A 27,756-nucleotide genomic window follows, 5' to 3' on the forward strand; every position below is an offset into this window, starting at 1 on the left:
AGGTAGAGGAGCTAGCCAGTTACACTGTATATGGACTTACTTCAGAGAAAATCTCTATTTCAGACAACCCTCAGACTTCATTTAAGAGGCATCCAGCCATTTTGTGTGAATGTTGATGCAAATCTGAAGTACACTATACAGAATCACTTTGGCTTTACTACATGTGATTGGATTTCAGGTATGCCTGGGTACCTGTATTTGTTCTTACATCACTCAGTTGAAGAGGGGTTGATTTTCAGCACATTCGTGAGCCATGTTCTCTAACTGGTTCCTGCAGACAGGATCTGCTTGATTGAAAGTTCAGCCAATCTTTCGATGTAGTGAAAACAAAACAGGACACAAGAGCCTGAGAGAGAACGATTCTGAAAAATCAGTATCTCTTCCCATCCCCAGCATTTCACTGCTGCTGGCTCCAGAAAGATCACTACCATGCCTTTTCCAAGCCATGCACAGAGAGCTGCTGTTGATTCTGGGAGGGGTCATTTACATGCCACTGCACCATCACCTGAGGGTGAACAGGGGGACAGGAAGGAGGCTCTGAAAGGGTTCGGGAGTGTTGTGGACAGGGAGGCAGCTTGGGAAAGGCAGAAGCCTGGCTTATCAGAAAATCTCACCCATCTCTTCCTCAGCTCTGCCCCTTTGTCGATGGGCTGGCAACTAATGTCACTTAGATAATGGGGAAGGTGGTGAGAGTAGCTTATTTCATAGGACTTGATAATAATAATAATAATGATGGCATTTATTAAGCACTTACTATGTGCAAAGCACCATTTTAAGTTCTGGGGAGGTTACAAGGTAATCAGGTTGCCCCATGTGGAGCTCACAGTCTTCATCCCCATTTTACAGATGAGGGAACTGAGGCCCAGAGAAGTGAAGTGACTTGCCCAAAGTCCCACAGCTGATAAGTGGTGGAGCCGGGATTTGAACCCATGACCTCTGACTCCAAAGCCTGGGCTCTTTCCACTGAGCCATGCTGCTTCTCCTTGATGAGATAAATGGGTCATAGCTCTAAATCACACTAGTCCTTCATGGAATCCAAACTGCTCTAGCGGTTCTTTTCTTTGCATATGAGAGCTTGGAATAGTCCAGGTGAATTTAATGTATATCTAACCTGAGAGGGAAGATTCATGAGATGATCACACCAGGATCAAAGTACCCAGAATCCCTAAGTTATATTAGCCATCTTCTGCACTACATCTTTTTTAAAGTGGCATGCAGATCTCAGAATAGCCACTTGTTCTCTAGACTGTAAACTACTCTCTAGACTGAATACTAATCTCTAGATTATAAATATGTTGCGGGCAGGGAACTTGTCTACCAACTCTTTTGTATTGTACATTCCCAAATACTTAGTACAGTGCTTTGTACAGAGTAAGCACTAAATAGATTATTCAAAATTCAAAATTTAAACGAATCAATCTCCCAACAAATTGTATGGAATTCACACAGAGAATATACTAAAAAACCTGATTTTTCACTAACACCATCTTGATTCACGTACAACTACAGGAATGAAAATTTGTCCTATAAATGGAATTACAAAATTGAAGTGGCAATTACCCTCATTCTTACCTCATCCTGAATGACAACTATGTGCTCTGTAGTGTCAAGAATGTTAGTAATCAAAAGAAATATATTTTGAACAGAGTTGCTTGTACTTGCTCATAGTCAGGAATAGTGGTCAAAGCCTGGACAGTGGCAGCCTGGGCTGGCCCAGAAGGACAATAGGAAAAGCCAGATGAGTCCTGACCACTATGGCTCATGTCAGGCTCTGAATGATCACAGAAAGTTTCTTCACTTCTCTTTTCTATGAGCCATGAGTCCTGACCACTATGGCTCATGTCAGGCTCTGAATGATCACAGAAAGTTTCTTCACTTCTCTTTTCTAGTATTCTAATTGGCTTGAATGACACTCCCAAGTTCAGGGTCTGGACCACCAATGAACAACACGGAAGCAGGTAAGAGAAGAACAATAAGAAGTAAATGGGCTTTTCTCCTCAAATTTCCTACAATTTGCTCCAGCCTATGTACCAGATTTCCCATTTAGATATTCCAACTCATTGGCATTTTCTGTCTTACTGGTAATATGTCCATTCCCTTGAATTTCCCATTACTCAGCCTTCTGAGTTTTGGCTTTCTCCAGATTTTAGACTTTGTACCTCCCAGATGAATCACCCATTTCTCTTTTAAAGAGCCAAAAGCTTTATTTTAATAATCCTGACTGACTGTTAACCTAGAAGTGCTTTCTAACCTGACATTTCATATCGAGTGGCAAAATCTCCATCCAATGAAATAACCATTAACTTTATCATAATGACTGTTCATTTTGTTTACCATTTTTGGACTCAGGTGGCTCATCTGCTATCTAATCTCATGTTATGTAATGTCCTTTAAATTGTAAGATCCCCACTAAATTGTATAATTCTCATGGATGTCAGAAATCCTGCCAGATGACTGCTGTGTGATCTTGGGCAAGTTTCTAAATTCCTCTGTGCCTCCAATTTAGGCTGTGAACCTGATGATGGTCAAGGATTGTGTCTGACCTGATTATCCTACATCTATCCCAATGATTAACATAGTTCTTGCACATAGTAAGTGCTTAGCAAATACTATTATCATCATAATATTATCATTATTACAGTTATTACCAACTCTACTGTCCTGTCCTTTCCAGGATTTCTAAAATATACACTAAACCTTAAATCAATCTATCAGTCATATTTATTGAGCACTTACTGTGGGCAGAGCACTGTACTTCTAAGTGCTTGGAAGAGTATGGTAATATAGAATTTGTTGTCACATTCTCTGCCCATTAAGAGCTCATAGTCTAGAGGGGAAGACAGACATTAATATAAATAAATAATTTATGGAAACATGTATAATTCCTGTGGGGCTGAGGGAGGGATGAATAAAGGGCGAAAATCTAAATACAAGGGTGACACAGAAAGGAATGGGAGAAAAGGAAATTAGTGGTTAGTAGAGGAAGCCCTCGGAGTGGATTTGCTTTTAAGAAGGCTTTGAAAGTGGAGGGAGTGATCATCTGTAAGATATGAACAGGGAGGGAGTTACACGCCAGAGGCAGGACATGGACGAGCAGTTGGTGGTGAGTTAGATGTGACTGAGGTATATTGAATCAGCTGGCCTTAGAGGAGGGAAGTGCAGGCTGGTTGGTAGTAGGAAATCAGAGAGATAAGGTTGGGGGTGACAAGGTGATTGAGTGTTTTAAGCTGATGGTAAAGAGTTTCTGTTTGATACCGAGGTGGCTGGACAAACACTGGAAGTTCTTGAAGAGTGGGAGAAAAATGAACTGAACGGCTTCCTATAAAAATAATCCCGGAAGCAAAGTGAACTGGCTTAAGAAGGGAGAGACACAAGGCACGGAGATTAACAAGGGCATGCTGCTTCTCCTAATAATAATAATCATAATAAAATAATGATGGTACTTGTTAAGCTCTTACTATGTGCCAAGCACTGTTCTAAACACTGGGGTAAATATAAGTTAATCAGGTTGGACACAGTCCCTGTCCCATAAGGGGCTCACACTCTCAAACCCCATTGTACAGATGAGGTAGCTGAGGCCCAGAAAAGTGAAGTGACTTGTCCAAAATCACACAACAGATAAGTGGCAGATCTGGGATTAGAACCCAAGACCCATGCTCTATCCACTAAGACACACTGCTTCTCTTAATTCCCATCTCTTCCAACAAGCATTCTGAACTATATCAGCCAACTCTAAATATTTATGAATTTATTTAAACCTATCCTTAGCACTTATGTATACTTGGCCAATTCTAGTACTTATAAATTTATTTTTCTCTACTCAGTATCCATGTATGCCTGAATACGCAATAGTTCCTTCTGGCTATATAGGTACAAATAGTTTTATGCTTGTCTTTCCTGTTAGAATATAAAATCCTTGTTGGCCTGAAACATGTCACTTCTTCATCCTATACTTCCCCAGTGCGAAGGATAGTGCACTACACCAAATGGGTGATCAATAAATAGTATATTACTCATACTCCTACTACTATGGAGTCCTGGAGACCTGGTTCCCTGCATTCTCATGCTGCTTAGCAGTATTCCAGAGGAAGGGTGAGGTGGGCACAAGAAATAGGTCATTTCTGTATGGAATAAAAAAGACTCACTAGCAGCAACATACATTTACATCATTGTTGTTATTGCTGTCTTTTTTGTGTTCATTCATTCATTCAATCATATTTATTGAGCGCTTACTGTGTGCAGAGCGCTGTACTGAGCACTTGTGTTCCCTTTTAACTGGTGAATAATAATGATGGTATTTGTTGTTGCCAACTTGTACTTCCCAAGCACTTAGTACAGTGCTCTGCACACAGTAAGCACTCAATAAATATGATTGAATGAATGAACACAAAAAAGACAGCAATAACAACAATGATGTGAATGTATGTTGCTGCTAGTGAGTCTTTCTTATTCCATCCCCCGGGCCTGGAATGCCCTCCCTCTGCCCATCCGCAAAGCTAGCTCTCTTCCTCCCTTCAAGGCCCTACTGAGAGCTCACCTCCTCCAGGAGGCCTTCCCAGACTGAGCCCCTTCCTTCCTCTCCCCCTCATCCCCCTCTCCATCCCCCCATCTTACCTCCTTCCCTTCCCCACAGCACCTGTATATATGTATATATGTTTGTACATATTTATTACTCTATTTATTTATTTATTTTACTTGTACATATCTATTCTATTTATTTTATTTTGTTAGTATGTTTGGTTTTGTCTCCCCTTTTAGACTGTGAGCCCACTGTTGGGTAGGGACCGTCTCTATATGTTGCCAATTTGTACTTCCCAAGTGCTTAGTACAGTGCTCTGCACACAGTAAGTGCTCAATAAATACGATTGATGATGATGATGATATTGATTGATTGATTGTTAAGGTGAATACTACATGGGAGCTGGGAAAATGCTGGAACTACATTTTGGAATTTTTTTGAGATCTCTCCACCGAGGTGATACAATCTGGCGCAGACCATCAACCACTGCCAGGGTCAGGAGCCTGTCCCAAAGACACCAAGATCTCACCACTGAGAGGACACAAACCAGCGCAGACCATCAACCACTGCCTGGTCAGGGACCTACCCCGAGGACACTGAGATATCTCCACCGAGGGGATACAAACCGGCACAGACCATGAAGTCACTGCCCGGGTCAAGGACTTGACTAAGGACACAGGGATCTACTGGCATGGACCATCAAAAGGAAAAAGACCTGACTGAAGAAAGAGCTCTCCTCTGAATGGCCTAAGCCTGTCCAGGTCATTGTCACCCCTTGGCTGGGGACGGGTTCATTTGGGAATCGGCGCGGGGAGAGGGAGAGAGAGGGAGGGAAGGAGGGAAAGAGGAGGCCGGGAACAGAAAGCCTGAGTTAAATTTAAAATCTACTCTGTGAGGAGAATTGAATTATTTAATTGTTTAGACACAATGAAATGAACTTCAGTTTCAGGAGTAATGTGATTAATTAGTACTGTTAGAGCTTCTGTAATGGGAGGAATACACTCATGTGTTACTCACGTGTGGCAGAACAGCCAGGTCCCAACCAGGTGGAATTCTCTGACAGTTTGTTTGCACGTGGTGGGGTGGCACCGCCATAGTTCTCACCCATGTGCACTTTCCACTCAGTAGGAATCCACTTAAATTACACATCCATGGGGAAACCCCTAGCTCCCACCTATGAGTATTTTCCACTTGGAAGGAATTCATTCATGTGTTACCCATGGTGAAGTACCTGGCATCCAGCTCCATGAACGTCCAATGGGTTGAGACCTTCACCCATCCCACGGCTCCTCACGGTGCAGGCAGAGTGGGCTTCTCACGCTCTGGACAGAGGCGCCCTGCAGCCATCTGCTGCAAGTCTCAATCCTCTGTACAGAGAGTCAAAGGCTGCAGGTATTTATCACCTGTGCTCTTAGGCCATTCCAACTTCTGGCCTCAGTTTATCTAATCGCTGCCCTCCCCCCTCCTCCATACATAATTTGATTGGCACGGGGGCGAGGGACACCTTCTGTTTTCCTGGCTTGGGCTGTTAATCTAGCAGTTTTGGTTGTGGGGGTGGTATCCCACCCTCACTTCCGAGTTCTGCCAGCTGCCTCATGCAGTCAAAAGATAACATTGGACCTTGAGATAGCCAGTACCCCATGGTCACTTTGGCACAGTCGTCAACCATAAGAACCATTGCCTATCGTCTGCCTGCCTGTTAGGATTCTGGAAACATTCTGTTCCCGATCTGCTGTGACTGAGAGCCTGCCATTTTCTTCCCCTTCACTCTTTCCCAGGATACCTGGGTATTTCTTGACACAAAAGAGAAAAAAATATTTTATTGAGTTCACAGGTAATCAATTTATATTTCAAAGCAGCCAAGTAAATTTTTGTGATTCACAACCCTGTGTCCTTTAAGAAATCAAATAGGTCTAAATCCAGTCTGCCAGTAAGAATTTGTAAAGCGACTTTATTTTTAGTGCTATATTCATCATTGCTCCAACTTTACTGAATGGAGTGAAATTTTGTGAGTTCAACATTAGGAATTGTAATCCAAGACAGTCTATATTTTTCAGTAAAGAAATAATTTTCTGAAGAACCTTCCAAACTCTTCTCCTTTCTAGAACAGCAGATGCATGTCAAAGAGAAATAGTGACCACTGTGAAATCAGACTCCATTACTTATATATGCAGCATGAAGCAAGATTACTTATTGACTTTGACATTAAAAGTTGTTTTGACTGCTGACTGTTCAAAAGCTTAGAAAGGTGCAGTGATTCTCAATTGATCAAAGATGTTCTTGCCAAGTTACTTCCCTTAAAATTATTGTAAATATGCCCGTTGGAAGTTTCAGCTGTTACGGAATAGGGAAGTAGAAATGCATGTCACTTGCACTGACTAAAAACAGTTTTTTTTTAGTTTTTAAAAAATAAATCTGAACATGTTTTGCCTTTATAAATTTAGAAACATAACAGATATTTGGCCCTCCGTGACTGAGAGCTCATAGGAGGATATTGTGCTCAGCTCATTTTGTCCTGAGATTTTCCTTTCAGTTTGAGCTCAATGCTATTTAGGAGCCAAAGGGAGTAAAATATGCTCCCTACATTGTGAAATATGATAAGTAATAAGCCCTCAGTGCTAATGTGCTTAGCTTTGTATAGAAAGTTATTAGGGTCATTTACCAATTAAGTATAAAAGGAAGCTGTGACCCAATGATGAGACTGGAAGGAAACCCATATGTCCCAGAAGAATGCTATTCCATTGAGAATGTTATACTTGCCCTGATGCAATTCAGCCTTGGATTCAGTGTCAAGTTGGCAGCAGACAAACACAGATGGCAAGCCCAGAATTCCAAGTGGTGTATTTAACTGGCTATTTCCACTGCCCGTTTTAGCTTGCCTGTCAGCTGGATGATAACCCTAATCAAAGTGAGTCTGAGCCTGGACTTCTCTCCCTTGATAATCATTTCAATAATCAAGAATTGTTCTCTGAACAATGTCTAAGGAACATCCCACTTAAGATGTAGCTATAACCCTGTTTTCTAAATTAGCGCTGTTCTCCCCAAAACATATATTTTTTGGGCTACCGTATCCATTGCTCTGCAAAGTAATTCAAATGTACAGGTAGAATATTTAATTTTTCTGTTGAATAAAAACTTGCCAAATCTGAGAAATCATTCCATAAAACCACATATGTGACACAACAGGGTTGTAAATGTTAACCTGATATTTCTGAACTGACTGCTGTGAATAAAGTGCCACTGGATGATTTTAAGGAAAATAAAATTGTTAAAAATTGTTTTAAAATTGTTCAAAATCCTAAACAGTGAACAGTGGAAGGAGCCTGGGTTTGGGAGTCAGAGGTCATGGGTTCTAATCCAGACTCCACCGCTTGTCAGCTGTGTGACCTTGGGCAAGTCACTGGACTTCTCTGTGCCTCAGTTCATCTGTAAAATGGGGATGAAGACTGTGAGCCCCACGTGGGACAACCTGATAATCTTGTATCCTACCCAGCGCTTAGAACATGCTTTGTACATAGTAAGCACTTAATAAATGCCATCATTATTATTATTTTGAAACCTGCAATAATAATCATCTTGAGTGATAAAACTGAGCCAAGTACTGAGAATTGTGAAATTATTTTTAAGGCAACAAATAACCCAAAATATATTGCCAAGAAATTACTGTAGTGCTTATTAAGTGCCATCGGGTTGTTTCCGATTCATAGCGACTCTGTGGATATGCTTTCTCCAGAACGTCCTGTCCTCTGCCATAATTGGCAACCTTTCTAATGGCTCCTCCGTTATTGTTGTTATGGTCTCTATCCATCTAGCTGCAATTTAAAAAAAATTGTAAGATGAGAAATGGTCTAGTGGAAAGAACACTTTAAATTATAATACATGAAATTCCTTGAAAGTGCTGGTTGCTGTGCCTGTACCATCATCTCGGGAGTCAGATTTCAATCTGAACTGTGTTAGGGAAGCCCTCCCTTCCCTGCTTGGAGCAAGTTTAGGCTTTGAAGATATGGCCATACTAAGCATTTGACATGATTTTCACAAGGTAGAAAGCAGATCAGGTGCAGCCTGCTCCAGGTTTCCTGCTTCCACCCCTTCCCAAAGAGCTGGGGCCTGGGGAGGATTCCCAGACCTAGCTGCCATTTGGTTCTAGCTCCAGGTCCCCTTTCTGGCCATGACCAGGACGGAGCACTGAGCCTGAAGTCCCTTAGTGGGAGAAGATGAATACGGCAGGGATGAATCCTGTCCTCAAAGAGATGGGGTGCCAGTGCCACTGAAACTAATTTTTTTATCTCTACTTCCTGCCAATTAGATCAATCTGGGGAAACCAATTAAAGGAAGTTTCAACAGGCAGATTGAATATCCATAAAGCAATGCTCTTAACTGGTGGAATATGACGGAAGCTCTACTTTCTTGTCATGGGTCACACTTTATCAAGCACACATTAACAGTTATTGTTGCATACACAGACACAAAGAAAGGAAAACAAATACAAAGACACACATACAATAAGCAATATTATCCATTTTAAATATGTTTCTGTTTTTTAAATTTGACAAAATGTTACAAAAATCTGAACTCTCAATAATTTAATTCCCTAGTTTCCACCCCCAAATGACTCACATATAATATTTAAATAGAATAAGATTTTTTTCCAGGCACACAATTAACATATGGCCTAGTGGAAAGTCCACAGATCTGGGAGGCTGGCAACTTGGTTTCCCATTCCAGTTCCTGAAACTGACCTATATGACATCAGGAAATCTGGTTAAGCTTTCTAGGTCTCTGAGTCCTCATATGAAAAATCTGGAGAATGAATACTGCTTTTATTTTATGGGATGATGTGAGGGTTAATTGGAACGGCTCCTACTCTATCCTAATCCTCCTCAACCTCTCAGCTGCCTTCGACACTGTTGGTCATTGACCACCCCCTTCTCCTCAACACGCTATCCAACCTTGGCTTCACTGACTCCGTCCTCTCCTGGTTCTCCACTTATCTCTCCGGCCATTCATTCTCAGTCTCCTTTGCGGGCTCCTCCTCCCCCTCCCATCCCCTTACTGTAGGGGTTCAACAAGGGTCAGTTCTTAGTCCCCTTCTATTCTCTATCTACTCTCACTTCCTTGGTGAACTCATTTGCTCCCATGGCTTCAATTATCATCTCTACGCTGATGACACCCAAATCTACATCTCTGCCCCTGCTCTGTCTCCCTCCCTTCGGGCTCGGGTCTCCTCCTGCCTTCAGGACATCTCTATCTGGATGTCTTCCTGCCATCTAAAACTCAATATGGCCAAGACTGAACTCCTTATCTTCCCTCCCAAACCCTGCCCTCTCCCTGACTTTCCCATCACTATAGACAGCACTAACATCCTTCCCGTCTCAACCCGCAACCTTGGTGTCATGCTCGACTCCGCTCTCTCTTTCAACCCACACATCCAATCTGTCACCAAAACCTGCCTGTCTCACCTCCACAACATCGCCAAGATCCACCCTTTTCTCTCCATCCAAACCACTACCTTGCTGGTTCAATCTCTCATCCTATCCTGATTGCATCAGCCTCTTCTCTGATCTCCCATCCTCCTGTCTCTCCCCACTTCAGTCTATACTTCACTCTGCTGCCCGGATCATCTTTGTGCAGAAACGCTCTGGGCATGTTACTCCCCTCCTCAAAATCTCCAGTAGCTGCCTGTCAACTTACACATCAAGCCAAAACTCCTCACTCTCAGCTTCAAGGATCTCCATCACCTCGCCCCCTCCTACCTCACCTCCCGTCTCTCCTTCTACAGCCCAGCCAACCCTCCACTCCTCTGCCACTAACCTCCTGACTGTACCTCATTCTCGCCTGTCCCACTGTCAACCCCCAGCCCATGTCCTTCCCCTGGTCTGGAATGCCCTTCCTCCACACATCTGCCAAGCTAGCTCCCTTCCTTCAAAGCCCTACTGAGAGCTCACCTCCTCCAAGAGGCCTTCCCAGGCTGAGCCCCCTTTTTCCTCTCCTCCTCCCTATCCCCCCACCCTACTTCCTTCCCCTCCCCACAGCACTTGTATATATATATATATATATTTGTACAGATTTATTACTCAATTTATTTTACTTGTCGATATTTACCATTCTATTTATTTTGTTAATGATGTGCATTTAGCTTTAATTCTATTTGTTCTTATGACTTTGACACCTGTCCACATGTTTTGTTTTGTTGTCTGTCACCCCCTTCTAGACAGTGTTTCACAGTCTCAATCTCCATTTTACCGATGAGGGAACTGAGATCCAGATAAGTGAAGTGACTTGCCCAAGGTCACACAGCAGACAAGTGGAAGAGTCAGAATTAGAACCCATGACCTTCTGACTCCCAGACTGTACTCTATCCACTACACCATGCACGACATACAACAATGCTAAGTTGAAATAGTTTGAATCCATTTATTATGGCGGAACATCTTTAAGGATATGTCATTCAAAGGAAAGTGATAAGGAGAGTTTAGAAATTTGTATCAGGTTGTTTGCCAAACTAACCCTCCCCCTGGCGTGGAATACCCTCCCTCCTCACATCCACCAAGCTAGCTCTCTTCCTCCCTTCAAAGCCCTACTGAGAGCTCACCTCCTCCAGGAGGCCTTCCCAGACTGAGCCCCCTTTTTCCTCTCCTCCTCTCCATCCCCTCCTCACAGCACCTCTATATATATTTGTACAGATTTATTACTCTATTAATTTTACTTGTATATATTTACTATTCTATTTATTTTGTTAATGAAGTGCATCTAGCTTTATTTCTATTTATTCTGATGACTTGACACCTGTCCACATGTTTTGCTTTGTTGTCTGTCTCCCCCTTCTAGACCGTGAGCCCACTGTGGGATAGGGACCATCTCTATATGTTGCCAACTGGTACAGTGCTCTGCACACAGTAAGCGCTCAATAAATATGATTGAATGAATGAATGAATCATTCAGGAAAAAAAAATGGTCTAAATTATCTGATTTTACTCTCTATTCTGTCCCATAACTTAGAACAGTGCTTGACACAGTAAGGACTTAACAAATACCATTATTATTATCTAATTCACTGGATAACTGCTTAACACTTTACTATCTTCTGCTTTTGTAGACCCAACAGAGTAATCTCTAAAAGGTAATCTCTAAAAGGCTTAAGAAACACTAAATAAAGGGCTTATATAGATATATAATTATATATATATATATTATATCTATATATCATATGTGTGTGAAATATTAAACCTTTAAAAGCAAATGTCAGATGGGGTAAACATTTACAATACAGAAAACTGTTTTATATTGATTTCACTCTAGCTAACTGTGGACTGGGAGCATGTCTACCAACCTGTTGTTTTTTACTCCCCCAAGTGCTTAGTACAGTGCTCTGCACAAAGTAAATGGTCAGTAAATATGATTGAGTGATCTGATGCTTATGGTTACACTGAAACTTTAATATTAAAAAATGTTTTATAAAGGTTTACAAATAACTTATGGAACATATTTATAAGCAGATTGGAAGTACCAGAAGTGTTGAAGTATTTATAAAAAAAATTTACAGACTGAAATCAAATAAACAAAACTGGAAGCTGACATAATCAATGTAAAGTGTTGAAGTATTTATAAAAGATACTTAACAAACTGAAATCAAATAAGCAGTACTGGAAGCTGATGTAATCAATATAGCACAAGAGTGACCTATTCAATAGTTCTGAAAATGCTTACCTTTCAGAGTTTATTATAAAGAATAATTTCTCAAGGTACAAGTTTAAATGCCATTGATGGGCGCTGGTGAACTGGTCATTTGAAATGATATTATTGATACTCTACTAGACTATAAGGCACTTGATCAGATAATGGCATTTATTGAGGGATTACAGCGTGCAAAGCACTACACTATGAACTTTCTTGGTCTTCAAGCTTACCTTCACGTGAAAGTACAGGCACAGACTTTACGTGATTGCTTCAAGGACCTTTAATTGTGTTCATTGTCAAATGAGAAGGGAGTGATAAGTTATGATCATAAGGTTTTAGTTAATTAGTCTTTATTAATTGTACAAAACCCATTTTCTACAGCAGCATAAATTTAATCGTATTAAGAGGATTACTTAGTAGTACTTCGGAAAAGTCCAACCAAGACCGTGTCACTTTATTGATTCTCTTTGTCTTGAAATCATTTTTCTATCCACCCCAAGCCTACCTACTCAGTCTCTACAACCCACCTAGACATTTGTCTTCTCTACTCTTGCTCTTACACATAGCTATGAAATAGATGTCAGCAGAATGTCCAAACAGCTGCTCTACAGGAACTGCAAAGAGCCATAAACAAGGGTGGAATGAAGATCTACAAACACAGTGAGGTACAATCTTAACAGTACACCTTGTCAGGAGGAAACCCTTAGGACTGGGATTGTTCTCCGTGAGCAAAGACTTTGTGATGATCAGAATGCTTTGTGGCTTGCTGAGAAACCGAGACAAACTCAAAGTGGAACAAACCAACCACTATGTCAATAATTTATCACTACCTGTCAACAATAACAATAACAAGCACTTAGCCTATTCTGCCTTATTACTGCATGAGCCTTCATGTTGACCTCCCTGCCTTCTGTCTCTCCCCTGTCCAATCCATACTTCACTCTATTGCCCACATCATTTTTCTACAGAATCATTCAGTCCATGTTTCCCCACTCCTCAAGAACCTCCAGAAACATCAAAGATCAAACAGAAATTACTTTACATTGGCCTTCATTAATTCGTTAATACAATCAAATTTACTGAGCACTTAGTGTGTGCAGAACACCATATTTAGTACTTGAAAGAGTACATTATAACAATAAACAAGGCACATTCCCTGCCCACAATGAGCTTACAGTCTAGAGTGCTTTAAAGCACTCAATAATCCTGCCCCTTCCTACTTTATCTCCTTGATTTCCCACAACAATCCAGCCAGCACATTTTGCTCCTCTAATGCCAACCTACACACTGTACCTCGATCTTATCTCATTGCCAACCTCTTGCTCACATCCTGCCTCTGGCCTGGAATGTTCTCCCTCTTCATATATGACAAACTATCACTCTGCCCACCTTCAGAACCTTATTCAAAACACATCTCCTCCAAGAGGCCCTCCCCAACCAAGCCCTCACTTCCTCTTCTCCCACTCTCTTCTATGTTGCCCTTACACTTGGATTTGCACCACTTATTCATCCCACCCTCAGCCCCATAGCACTTATGTACATATCCAAAATTTATTTATTTACATTAGGGTCTGTCTCCCCCTCTAGACTGTAAGCTTGTTATGGGCTGGGAACATATCTATCAACTCTATTATACTGTACTTTTCCCAGCCCTAAATATAGACCTCTACACAAAATAAGTGCTCAATAAATACAATTGATTAATTGTTTGAACAATGATGGAGGGAGTATCAATCGCACATCAGCCTTATCTGCCACTCTCGTGTGTGGATAAAGCATCACATTAGTAGCAAAAACTTCAAAAAAGGAAGGACAGCTATGTATAATATTAGAAAATAGAAGATTCAATTTGAGCTATTTGCTAGAAGCAAGGACTAATTAAGGTCAATAATGACTTAACCTGAAGTGATCTAAACTGCCATCTTGGATTTACTCCTGGGAAATATTTCACGGTAGTCCTAGCTTCTGCAAAATGATGCCTTAACAGATACGGGCATGCTCTCTTTAGAAAGCTGAACTGTACTAAATATAAGTCACAGCTAATTATTATCATTATTATTATAGATGCCAAAGTAATTATCATGCATTCCATAATATTTACTCATCTAAAAGAAAGAGATAACCACGTAAGTTAGCAATGCTTAACAGTTTGGTGAAAATTAAGTGACACATTGTGTAATTTACCATGTAATTAAATGGTCGAAAGTTACTGAACTACATAACATGTGCACTATGAAATAAACCATTACACATTTTTTTGGTAATTTCTGGGCTTTCTAATATCAGGAATATCTCTAAGAATGGCAATATACAAGAGTGGAATAGGTTTCAGAGTATTTATGTAATCTTTTTAGATATTTTTCTGAGTACGTTTCCTAGATGCATATGAATGAAATCCAATTGAAAACATGTTTCCTCTTCTTTTATAGCAACAAAAGTGGTAGTTTCAATTGATCCCCAAATCGCCTGTCTGAAGTGATTCAGATTATTCCTTTTGTCTGTTAGATACTGGGAATAACATTTTCCAGGAAAAAGACCGTAATTCCTTCCTTGAATTCATGGCAATGAAAAATTTCAACATTTACATTAAAATGTACAATGAGGGGATACCCTACAAGATATTCCATTGATGATTATGATATGGAACTATTAGCTATAGAACAAAGTTGAATTTTTTTTTACTTTCCTGTAATTTGCATATATAGTACATTATATTTCCAAAAGATCTACATTCTTAATAAATACTATCCTGGATATACTGTGGCTAAATTTATTGCCAACTGGAATGCTAATCTAGCAATCTTTTTGAAAGGATGATCATTCTAATCCTAACTGGCTAAATTGGAATCAGTAGACATAATATTTGTGTAATTTTTCCTAAATGTTGTTGTTGTATGGTCAATCTGAAAATATTCCAAAGACACTTTCTTTTCTGCTCACACAGTTATTAATCACAGAATTTGCATGATAAGGAAAATGTTAATGAAATGAAAAGTACAATGACCTATTGCTTTGACTAGGCAGTGAAAAAATATGCAGAAAAACTAGTCAGACAAAAACCAAACAAAACAATAACAACAACAACAGTGAAAAAATCAGAGGGAAAGATAATTATATATACACAGACAATTGAAATGAGAGAAATAAATGAACATATGAGAAAAGAATGGAGCAACAAATGAACAAAGAGCAAACAGACACAGGTGTCGAACACTTCCATGATCCAAACTGTAACCTCTTTTATCTTAGAGTTACATATAATGGAGAAATTCACTTGAAAAAGTCTTCCCTTTCAAATTCAGAACCAACCTCTTCCTTTCCTGACTTAACCGAAATAAGGAAAACAACTTCCTTCTAGGTTTTTGAACATGTATGAAGGAGAAAGTACTTTTGACACAAGTAGAGGCAAAGCCAGAGTAAATCTTTTAGCAAATGAAACCTGAATAATAATAGTATTAATAAAAATGTATTGTTAGTGGTACTATTGCAATTGCTATTATCACTGGTATTGTGCCTATTCATAAGTGATTAGGACTGGCACAGTGTGACTTCAATTCAATGGATTTTGAAATGAAAATTTGCAAGAGAAGGAACAAGTGGCTAGAGACAGAAGGCCTAGTTCTACCTTTAGAGAAGAAGCATGGCTCAGTGGAAAGAGCCCGGGCTTTGGAGTCAGAGGTCATGGGTTCAAATCCTGGCTCCGCCACTTGTCAGCTGTGTGACTTTGGGCAAGTCACTTAACTTCTCTGGGCCTCAGTTACCTCATCTGTAAAATGGGGATTAAGACTGTGAGCCCCATGTGGGACAACTGATCACCTTGTAACCTCCCCAGCGCTTAGAACAGTGCTTTGCACATAGTAAGCGCTTAATAAATGCCATTATTATTATTATTATTATTATTACCTTTACAGCATCACTAAAATCCAACCTTTCCTCTCCATCCAAACTGTTACTCCACTGATCCAAGCATTTATCAAATCCTGCATTGACTATTGTATCAGACTCCTTTCTGACCTCTCTGTCTCCTGACTCTCCTTTCTACAGTCCTTACTTCACTCTGCTGCACGGATCATTTTTCTAAGGAACTTTTTGGTCCATGTCCATGCCCTCTCCTCCCTGCCTCCTCTCTCCCCGCCTCCCCACACTCCCGCCAACACACACCCAGCCCTTTGCCTCTGGTAGTTGTCTATCCACCTCCAAATCTGGCAGGGGCTCTGGCAGGGGCTCCTTGCCATAGGCTTTAAAGCACCCAGTCAACTTTCTCCCTCCTCCTCCCTAGTCTCCCTCCTGACTCCTCACTGATTTCCTACTGCAACCCTGCCTGCACATTTAGCTTCTCCATTCATTCATTCAGTCGTATTTATTGAGCCCTTACTGTGTGCAGAGCACTGTACTAAAAGCTTGGGAAGTGCAAGTTGGCAACATATAGAGACGGTCCCTACCCAACAGCGGGCTCACAGTCTAGAAGGGGGAGACAGACAACAAAACAAAACATATTAACAAAATAAAATGAATAGAATAGATATGTACAAATAAAATGGAGTAATAAATACGTGCAAACGTATATACATATATACAGGTGCTGTGGGGAGGGGAAGGAGGTAAAGCGGAGGGGATGGGGAGGGGGAGAGGAAGGAGGGGGCTCAGTCTGGGAAGGCCTCCTGGAGGAGGTGAGCTCTCAGTAGGGCTTTGAAGGGAAATGGGCATATGAGCGTATTCTCCAATACCAAACTATTCATTGCATCTCAGTCTTATTTAACTTGCTACTGACATCTTGCCCACATCCTTCCCCTGACCTGGAAGTCCTTTTCCTTTCATATACAACAGACTACCACTATCCTCTCCTTCAGCATGGTGTGGCGGATAGAGCATGGGTCTGAGAGACAGAAGGTCATGGGTTCTAATACCAGCTCCAACACTTATCTGCTCTGTGGCCTTGGGCAAGTCACTTCATTTCTCTGGGCCGCAGTTACCTCATCTGTAAAATGGGGATTGAGACTGTGAGCCCATGTGGGACAGGGACTGTGTCCTACCCAATTGGCTTATTTCCACCTTAGCACTTAATACAGTGCCTGGCACACAGTAAGTGCTTAACAAATACCATAATTATTGTTACTAATCATTATTATTAAGGTCTTATGAAAACACATCTCAAGAAGGTCAAGAGACTCTCCCAAACTAAACCCTCATTTCACCTAATCCCTCTCCCTTCTGATTGCCCATGCACTTGGAGATGTACTCTTGAATAACTTGATATTCTCCTCATTCTCAGCCCCACAGCACTTACGTACAAATCAATAATTTATTTTAATATCTCTTTCCCTCTGTATATTGTAAATTCCTAGTGGTCAGACAACTCTCCAGGTACTCAGTACAGTTATCTGCACATTACTGCTAAATGAATACCACTGGACAATTGATTGAGTTTCAGTAATTAGCCAGCAAGAAATAGAAGTGGATGATGTCTTTTGACAAAGGAGACAGATGAAGCTTCAACCTGACATTATGATTTAGAGCAAATTAAATATATAATTGTCCAAACTAAAGGCCTAGACTTAGCTTGGATTTCACATGTGCTTTTAGAACAGTGTCCTCATGCAATTCTTCATATCAAATGCAATAATAATAATCATTGTTATACTTGTTAGGTGCCTACTTTGTTGCAAACATTGCACTAGGGAAGATAAAAGATAATCACATTAGATACAGTCCCTGCTGACCTTCAAGGGGCTCACTGTTTAGAGGTGGGAGTGGAGAACAGGTATTGAATCTCCTTTTACAGATCAGGAAACTGAGGCATAGAGGAGCTAAGTGATTTGCCCAAGCTCACATGGCAAGACAAATGATGGGCTTGGCATTAGAACCCAGGTCCTCTGACTCCCAGGTTGTGCTTTTTCCACTATACCAGGCTGTTTTTCAATCCAAGACAGTCTTACAAATAATGGGAGCCTGAACTAAGTTGGCCAACATCAGAGAAATGCTCAACATCACATACTAGTGGGTTTGGGAAGAGAATGGAAGCAGCAGCATTCCCAAATTCTTCTTTGGCTAATAGAAATGGATAACCAGGAAACAAGGTTCCTATTTACTGAATGGGACGTGGAAGACAATCTTTTGAGATTAAGCATTAAGTACACACAAATAAAAAAAGGTGTATCAAATTTACAACTTTTATAATTTATAGCTGTATAACTTTTAAATTCATCTTTGTTTTCCACTTCTGGCTTTAGAGGGTAAAATTCCACCAAGGAGAAATCACCTTCTGTTATCTTGAACCGAAGTAATTTTTCCATCGAATTGGACTCTTGCCCAGAAGCTTCTAAACTGCACAATCACTGTCCGCAAAGGTTGTCTGCACATCTTAAGCCCAGCTGAAAGAAAAATACCCTTAGGGAAAGGTAGTAGTTACTGGTTTATCCTGAGATAATTGCTCGGAGCAGAGAGACATTAGCCCTCTTGAAAATGTGGACAGTGGTCTAGGTGCAGCAGAATTAAATGGCATTAGGAACTACAGAATAGCACAGGGGTACATATCTTAGTGAAAGTTATGTGATCTTAAATCATTCAAATGCTATAGATCCTGTAACTGGAAGAGACCCCTGTTGCTTCAGGATACTCTTAGACACATTGTGACAGGTGGCCATGCAATTCTAAAAGCCATGATGCTTTCCAGCTCTGACAGTACCAATTGCACTTTTTCTAATTCTCCTTTGACACAGATGGTACTTTATTTTTTCCCATCGAAGCTTACCTTCTGGAAGCTATTTCTTGTTTATTACACATTTACCCTCAGGGTCAGTTAAATCTTTTACTTTACACTGTGAAACGGTTCAGCTATGAAATACCTACGCTTTTTTCTTGGTATGATATACAACAGTTTTCCATAATTCTTGCTACCAAGGATTTGGGAAATCAACATGTGTAGAGGAATTTGTTGGATAAAATATGTGAGAGCTTCCCAATGATAGTTTATGAGATTAATTAGATACATGTACCTTGTCTTCCTAGCTAAGAGATATGCCCTCCTTCATATTCAAAGACAAATCAACTGGCAACAAAGTCTCCCAGTACATGAAGGTGTTACTATAAAGATAAATACATGACCTTCAGGCGCTTCCTCACTATGTGCAAGACAAGACTGTGCTTTGTCACACTGATAGTTTTGTTACTACTACTACTACTACTAATAAATAATAATGATGGCATTTGTTAAGCGCTTACTATGTGCCAAGCACTGTTCTAAGCACTGGGGGAGACGCAAGGTGATCAGATTGTCCCACGTGAGGCTCACAGTCTTCATCCTCATTTTACAGATGAGGTAACTGAGGCACAGAGAAGTTAAGTGACTTGCCCAAAGTCACACAGCTGACAATTGGCAGAGCAGGGATTTGAACCCATGACCTCTGACTTCAAAGCCCATGCTCTTTCCATTGAGCCACACTTTGTATTTTTTCCAGTCCAGATAGCTGTATCTTTCCAAAGCCTCTGCTCCTAGAGAAAAGTTCTTGTGTTGTTATCTGCATCCAAACTTTCTGGAATTGTTATCTTCTGTCAGTACTCTGCTTCATCATATTCTTTGAAATTTCATTTTTAAAAAATCCCAGTACATTACTCTGCACACAGAAAATGCTCAATAAATAGCACTGACTGTTCAACTGTTTCCTCACTGCTTGTGGCATCCCCAGTTGACAGTAGACAGCTGACAGTAGGACAACGACATTAGAAGACTTCACGTTTAGTGACCGTGCTTTGATATTTGCTGTTAAGCATGATTCAGAGGTAATGCTGATGAGGCTTTTGAGAAGATGGATGGGTCTTTTTTTTACAATTTCAGCTTTTGCTTAACACTCCATTTGCATAGGACCAATTGAGCTCAATCACTGGGACATAGTAGTAATTGTAGGTCACAGAAAGGAAATCAAAAGGAAATCTAGAATTAGACAAAACTCCTGAGACTTTGAAATCTGGATTCTCCTATACATAGTTAATCTCCACGAAAAATTAACATTTTGCTTCCAGCTGGGCATACAAGGTGACCTTTACAGAACACAGTCAATCAATCAATGGTATTTACTGAGCATTTATTGTATGCAGAGCCGTGTACTAAGCACTTGGGAGAGTGCACTATAACATAGGGAAATAGCTTTCATTTGTTAAGGCCTTCAGATGCAGCCATTCAAAAAGATACTGCTCTTTCTCAAGTATTTTGGGAAATTCATTTTCTCAGTAATTCAAGTTAAAGTTGTAAATGAATGACTTAAGGAAAGCACAAGTTAATGAGCCTGAGAGGGGAAAAGCTGACAAATTGCTGAAAGGAATGTTGGAAGGCTTCTTAACAAGGAACTGCTTCTCCGTCCATGCAGAGAACAACTTATCAGTTCTTTTGACAATAAGGGAGCTAAGGACAGTATCTCTGGACCTGCTACAGCAAAGCCTTATTACCCAAATATTTTTCTTTACAGCTTAGCTTGTAGAAGGGTGCTCTGAAGATGCTACAGAAATCTCTCATTGTCACTGAGCTGAGAAATGTAACCTTCCTAAATCCTACCTCCCGGTTGAAGCTGACAGGGAAATCTGTGGAAAATTTACCATTTTATCTAGGGAGCAGCAGCAATTCAGGAGAATATAATAGTTTTCTGTATGAATTTACAGCACCCCAGTCGTCAGAGATAGATAACTTGGTACGAGTCTAGTAAGTTCAGTTATTCTGAATGTCTGCAGTACTAGAAAACTATGCATAAGACAAGCACAGATGTTGTTCCTTAGGTGACTTATGCTGACAGAATTTGTTTCCCTGTTTCTAGTGTCGAATCAGAGAGAGGGTATTTATCGTGGTGTGGAGAAAATCAAAACAGCTACAGAGTCAACAAACTTGAAAGCTTTCATTTCCTTTTGGCTGGTACAATGAATAAGAAACATGGTTTCTTTGAGGATTAGCAAACCAAATTAATTCTATAGGGAGTCAGTTTTGCATTTGTAAAAGCAAATGTTTTCATGCAAACAATTCTCAGAGAACCAAGTAAACTTTCTCCATAATACCCTTGAAAACAGATTTCTTAAACAAAAGCAAATGTTATGTTCCCTTCTGCATTGTGATTCTGTTCAACCTTCATGGGTACAGCACACTTCATACATGTGACACTCTATCCCAAACATATTTAGCATATTCTAATTTATGTAATAATAATAGTTCCTTGAAATTTTATACAATTTTTATTTTTCCTAATCCCTTCCACATAAATTGCTATCTCATTTTATCCTCCTAATAGCTCTTCGAGGTAGGAAGAGGCAATATCTCCATTTTCAGAAGAAGAAATTTTGGCTCAGACAGATTAAATAACTTGCTTAAAATCATGTAGCATACAAGTGATAGAGCTGAGATGAACCCAGCCTGATGCCCAGCCTTGTGCTCTTTCCATTCAGTGATGCTTTCTCTCTCCAGTTATAAATTTGAATAAATGTAAAAAAATGAATATGTCAGAAATACTGAGGAAGCATATAGTTTTTAAAGGAATTTGAAAATGAAAGAGCTTGAAGAAAAAAGACTTTCTCAATAACACAAATGATATTTCTATTTGATTAATAATAATAATGATGGTATTTGTTAAGCACTTACTATGTGCAAAAAGCACTGTTCAAAGCCTTGGGGGATACAAGGTGACCAGGTTGTCCCATGTGAGGCTCACAGTCTTCAGCCCCATTTTACAGATGAGGTCACTGAGGCACAGAGAAGTGAAGTGACTTGCCCAAAGTCATACAGCTGACAAGTGGCAGAGGTGGGATTAGAACCCATGACCTCTGACTCCCAAGCCCATGCTCTTGCCACTGAGCCATGCTGCTCATGGGATTTCAGAACCTGGTGCCCAAGAGGAGAATTATTGTTTTTTAGCATTGCAAAATTTGTGCTGCTGGAATCTTTCACATGTGACATCATCACTGTTGCACTTGGATATCTTAACTATTTTCCTGGCCAATGGCCAATAATAGGTAGTAGTAGTAGTAATAACAATAATGATGGTATTTGTTAAGCACTTACTAGGTTCCAGGCACTGTTCTAAGCACTGGGGTAGAAACAAGACAATCAGGTTGGACACAGTCCTTGTACCACATGGGGCTCACAGTTTTAATCCCCATTTTACAGATGAAGTAACTCAGGCCCAGAGAAGTAAAGTGACTTGCCCAAGGTCACATAGCAGACAAGTGGCAGAGCCGGGATTGGAACCCATGACTTCCTAAGCCATGCTGCTTCTATTAGTGGTAGAAGTAGTAGTAGTCATAATAGGAGTAGTAGCAAGGTCCCAAAACCCAATCCCAGGGAAATATTTTGCAGGGCTCCTTATGTGACTTGAGTCATAACCTTGGCTTCACAGACTCCGTCCGCTCCTGGTTCTCCTCATCTCCCTGGCCATACATTCTCAGTCTCCTTTTTGGGCTACTCCTCCTGCTCCCATCCCCTTGTTCCCCTTCTGTTCTTCATCTATACTCACTCCCTTGGTGAACTCATTTACTCCCACAGCTTCAACTATCATCCCTACGCAGATGACACCCAAATCTACATCTCCTTCCCTGTTCTTTCTCCCTCCCTCCAGGCTCATATCTTCTCCTGCCTTCAGGACATCTACACCTGGATGTCTCCTACCACTTGAAGCTCAACATGTCCAAGTCCGAGCTCTTTATCTTCCCTCACAAACCCTGTCCTCTCTCTGACTTTCCCATCGTTGTGGATGGCACTACCACCCTTTCCATCTCACAAGCCTGCAACCTCGGTGTCATCCTTGACTCCGCTCTCTCATTCACCCCTTGCATCCAATCCGTCACCAAAACCTGCCAGTCTACCTTCACATCACCAAGACTCGCCCTTTCCTCTCCATCCAAGCCACTACCTTGTTGGTTCAACCTCTCATCCTATCTCAACTGGATTACTGCATCAGCCTCCTTTCTGATCTCCCATCCTCCTGTCTCTCCCTGCTTCAGTCTATACTTCACTCTGCTGCCTGGATTATCTTTCTACAGAAATGCTTGGGCATGTCACTCCCCACCTCAAAAGACTCCAGTGGTTGCCTATCAACCTTCACATGAAGCAAAAATGAGAAAGCATTAGACTTTGTGATGGTGGGTACCTCTGGGTCATCTTGGAACACACACTCATGCACACACACACACATCAGAAATCTCTCCCTGCATACCTTTGTTCTGTGGGGATTTATGACTTTCCATTACACCTAATCACCAGACCGCCTTTTAACACGAAGTAATTTTCCTCTCTCTACTCACTATCTGTTTAGTGATTTCTTCCAACCAAGAAGTTTAGAACAGTGCTTTGCACATAGTAAGTGCTTAATAAATGACATTATTATTATTCTTATTATTAAGATTCCTCCTGGTGGCACTGACATGAAGAGCTAGGAGATGGGGTGGAGATTATTTGGGATGATTAGCACCTATTTGTGTTAATCTCTACCCTTCAGAGGATGGGTAACAGAAGAAAAATGAGGAGGATGAGACTAAGGCTGCGGCTGATATTTAAGGGAACAATTCACAACCCTAAAATTTAGGGATATCCAGGCTCCTCTTTCATGCTGTTAATACCCCATAACTCAAAAAGCAACATCACCTTTAAGATCAAGACACATCTGCAAGGGTTGCCTCAAGAAGGTTGTTTTGAGAATGTATTTAGGGCACCATTTTCATAATGCCCCAAGCAGCAGATATGTTGGTAGGGGTAAGAGGCCCCAACAAACCCTAAGGTCCTAGAATGAAGCTCTATTCAGCCCCTGTATTAATCCAGCCCTGGGTAGTAGTATTATAGTAGTATAGTAGTGGTAGTATTAGTATTGTGGTAGTAGTATTACAATAGTTGTACTAATAGTTGTAGTTGTAGTAGTAGTGATAGCAGTAGTATAGTACAGGTGGTGATGTTGATAGTAGTGTCATTGAATGAACCCAGATTCCTCCTCTTAACCAAATCCAACCCTGAGAGTAAAAAAATAAAATCAAGCAAGCTTAGGTAGATGCTTGAATGAAATGGCCCTTAGCTAACTTGAAAAAGGAATTCATCTCCCCAGAGTAATTAATTGAGTAGCAGAAAGGACTTAAATACTGGAGAATATTTCCTAATCCTTTGGGAAAGCCTTCCACTCAGACTACTATGTGAAGACCAGATTTCTTGGCTAACTAAGCAGTTAGAAATAGTTTCCTTTCCAGTCACTGATTTGTTTCAAGATACCTTGAGTAAATAGAAAAAAAAGGATCCTTTTGTAACTTCTATTCTCAGACTACAATTCATTATTTTGGAAGATAAATGATTCTTATATAAACCAAGATAGAATCACTGGATGAATCTGGGCAGAGAGATTCTATTTAGAGTTAAGAATGTGTCAGCTTAAAAACAAGCAATTTCATAATTAGAAATATTGATAAACGAACTGCTTCCATGATAGTTGATGTCTATTGATATTCTGCTAGAATTGTATTTGTTACAATTCACTTCTATTTTCTATCCAGTACATGGAAGGGAAAGCAGAAAATATTCCAAAATATGAAATGTCAATATTCTTCACCTCATTAAATAAACTGCTGGAGGATGACTATTTTTGGTAGATTACTTAGTGGGTAATTATTACTTTCTCTGGTTTTCTATAGATATTCATATCTTCCAAGCTGCAACGAATCAATCAATTCTATTTATTAAGTGCTTATGGTATACAGAGCATTGTAGTAAGCCTTCAGTACAATATAACAGACTTAGTACAGTACAATATAACATACTTAGTAGACATGTTATCCATATGGAGCTTACAGTCAAGTGGGGGCAATGGACATTAAAATAAATTATAGATATGTACATAATTGCTGTGAGGCTGAATAAAGGGTGCAGAGCCAAGTGCTAGGGTGTTGTAGAAGGGAGACCTCTTGGAGTAGATGTGATTTTCATAGGACTATGAAGATGGGGAGAGTGATAGATTGTTGGATAGGAAGGTGGATGAAGTTCCAGGCTAAAACTCAGGTGCAAGCTTTGATTATATTGCAGTTAGGCTACTGCATCTCATTTCTCTACCTTCCAGTGCTCCCTACTCCAATTTATTTTACATGCTTGAAGTGTGAAGTTTGCCCTTTCTGTGAATGAATTTAATGCCCTTCAGCATATCACCTCCTGTGATTGCAGGTGAGCCAGACTGATAGGCTCCAAGAGAAGACAATGTTGACACACCCTCAGGAGTTCAGGCAAGACTTCTAAGAGCAGAAGACAATGGAACTCCTATCATGAGGGCCATTGTGCAGAAGAAGTCCAATGTAATGGTCAACAATCTGGGGGATAGGGGGAAGCATCCACTGCTGCTGCTAGCTGTTATCAGAAAGAATATCTGAGAAAGCTCTGGCAGAGGGAACCATCCGAAGGGAATGCCCGTGTGGGTTTCAGCCAGTACTTGCTTGGCTGCTTGTTATCCTCCAGAGGGAAGGCAGGGACAGCCCAGAACCGAGGGACCGCTTTGCCAGGGGATGCCCATGCCTGTCTGGCCCATTAAGGACTTGAACACCCAACAGAACTAACTGATCATCCCGCGGGAGGAAAGTCTCAATGCCCCTGGGTTGAGGTCTTCAATAGTGTCGAGATCTCAGCATCCCTGGGTTGAGGACTTAACAGAAGCAGGATCCTTTACTATTAATGTTTTTCTGTATGTTAATAAATGTTTTCTTACTGTGACACTGAATATTGTGGCTTAAACAGTCAGTAAAATTGAGTCACAAACCCCCTTGTCCCTAATTAACTCTACTGGGTTGTATCAATGCTGCTACACCAATCAACTTCTTGAAGCATTATGTGGTCAATATTATTTCTCTTTTCAAAATCCACTACCGGTTTTCTGAATCTTTATGTATTAAACAAGAACTTCTTACTCTTTGCTTCAAGGCTCCTACTTATCTGATATCTTTACCCACTATTCTCAAACTCACTCTCTTTGCTTCTCCTAAGCCAAGCTTCTGGTTGTTCCTTGTTCTCAAACTCCTTCCAATGTTTCTCCCAGTCATGCAGTTTACCCACCTAGGAAACACCCTCTCTTCCCAAATCCAATAGACCACAGCTTTCTTCATGTTCAAAACCCTCCTAAAATCCTACCTCCTCAAAAAATCCTCTCCGAATGATTTTCCAGTGTCTTGTGGCATATACAACCAACTCCAGCACTCTGTAGTAGTAGTAATATTTTTTATGTGCTATATGCTGAACACTTTACTAAATGCTGGAAGAGAATTCACAAGTGAAATTAAACATTATCCCTGTCCCAAGGGGGGACTCCCAACCTAAGAGACTGCTAAAGTACTGCATTAAGTACTTAATAAACTCTAACTGCTACTACCACCACTACTGCTGCTACTACCTGTACTGCTATTATTGCCTTCATTCTTTCTACTACCCAGAAATCCAAAGTTTTTGTTTGCCTCACAAATTCAGAAATAGATGTTTCAAAAGTTGAAAAGAAACAGTGAATATGATCCCTATAAATTTCTGTTTCCTGTGGTTTCATTCATATTTTCATTGAAATTAACCCTTGCTACCTGTCTCTGCAATTTGATATGTGAAAGGTTAAGCCATCTAGTTAATGGAAGCTTGATAATCTAATGTAATGAGCTTGAACATCAGAGAAGGGCTAAAATCTTTTATATGACAATTGGCTCACAAATATCTGCCTGGGCAGATGGTGTTGGTTTTATAAGAAAGACGCAGTTTGCCTGGAGAATTTCAGAGAAATCTGGGCATCATTTTCCAACTGGTAAAGAAGATAGGTGTCATTTCAGTGACAGCCCCAGCGGTTTTCCTGTTACTACTTGCATGACAGATGCCAGGAACAGATTGATATGCAAAGAAAGGAGAAGTACAAGGAAATCATATATTAAAACATTAACTAGAGATAGTAACTCTCAGTTGGTTGCAAATCTGGAGCTGTTTTTGATGTATAGTGAATGCTGAATATTCTTAATATATGGGCTTTTTATGTGCTGGGACTATAGTGACATATTTGATGCTTCCCCCAGTGAAAAGGAAAACAAGGATTCAGTGACAAGAGAACACGAGAGAAAAGTGACAGAAATGAATCAATATCAAAATGAATAAAAATATAAAATCAGCTTTTACATTTTGGCTGCCCTGATTAGTTTTCTTGTCATTAGTCAGAATTTCTGAGGGAGTGCATGCCCTGCCTTCCAGAAGACCCCTAGAAGGCTGCCATTCCCCTTCACATTGCTTTCCAATATGGCCCAGTGATGGTGAAGCAGCCCTGTGAAGTCCTACTGCTTTCCTGGTAATGATGGCAAGTTCTGCCACCTGAAGGCACCCTGTAGCCCCACCTACCAGACAACAGCCCCTATCCTCCTCTCTCTACTGCAACAGGTGGCAGCATGTCTTCCTAACCTTTAATACACTAGGGGAGTGGCAGTGCCTGTTGTGACCAACCTGCGTGAGTGGTAAGGGGTATGGAACTGCTCATTTAGCTACAGTATTCTGCAGTTTCTGTGAACTGTTTCTCATCTGTTGATTCATTTCTTTTTTCCTTTCATTATTG

Source organism: Tachyglossus aculeatus, chromosome 2, assembly GCF_015852505.1.
Source record: "Tachyglossus aculeatus isolate mTacAcu1 chromosome 2, mTacAcu1.pri, whole genome shotgun sequence".
In the NCBI taxonomy this organism is placed as follows: Eukaryota; Metazoa; Chordata; class Mammalia; order Monotremata; family Tachyglossidae; genus Tachyglossus; species Tachyglossus aculeatus.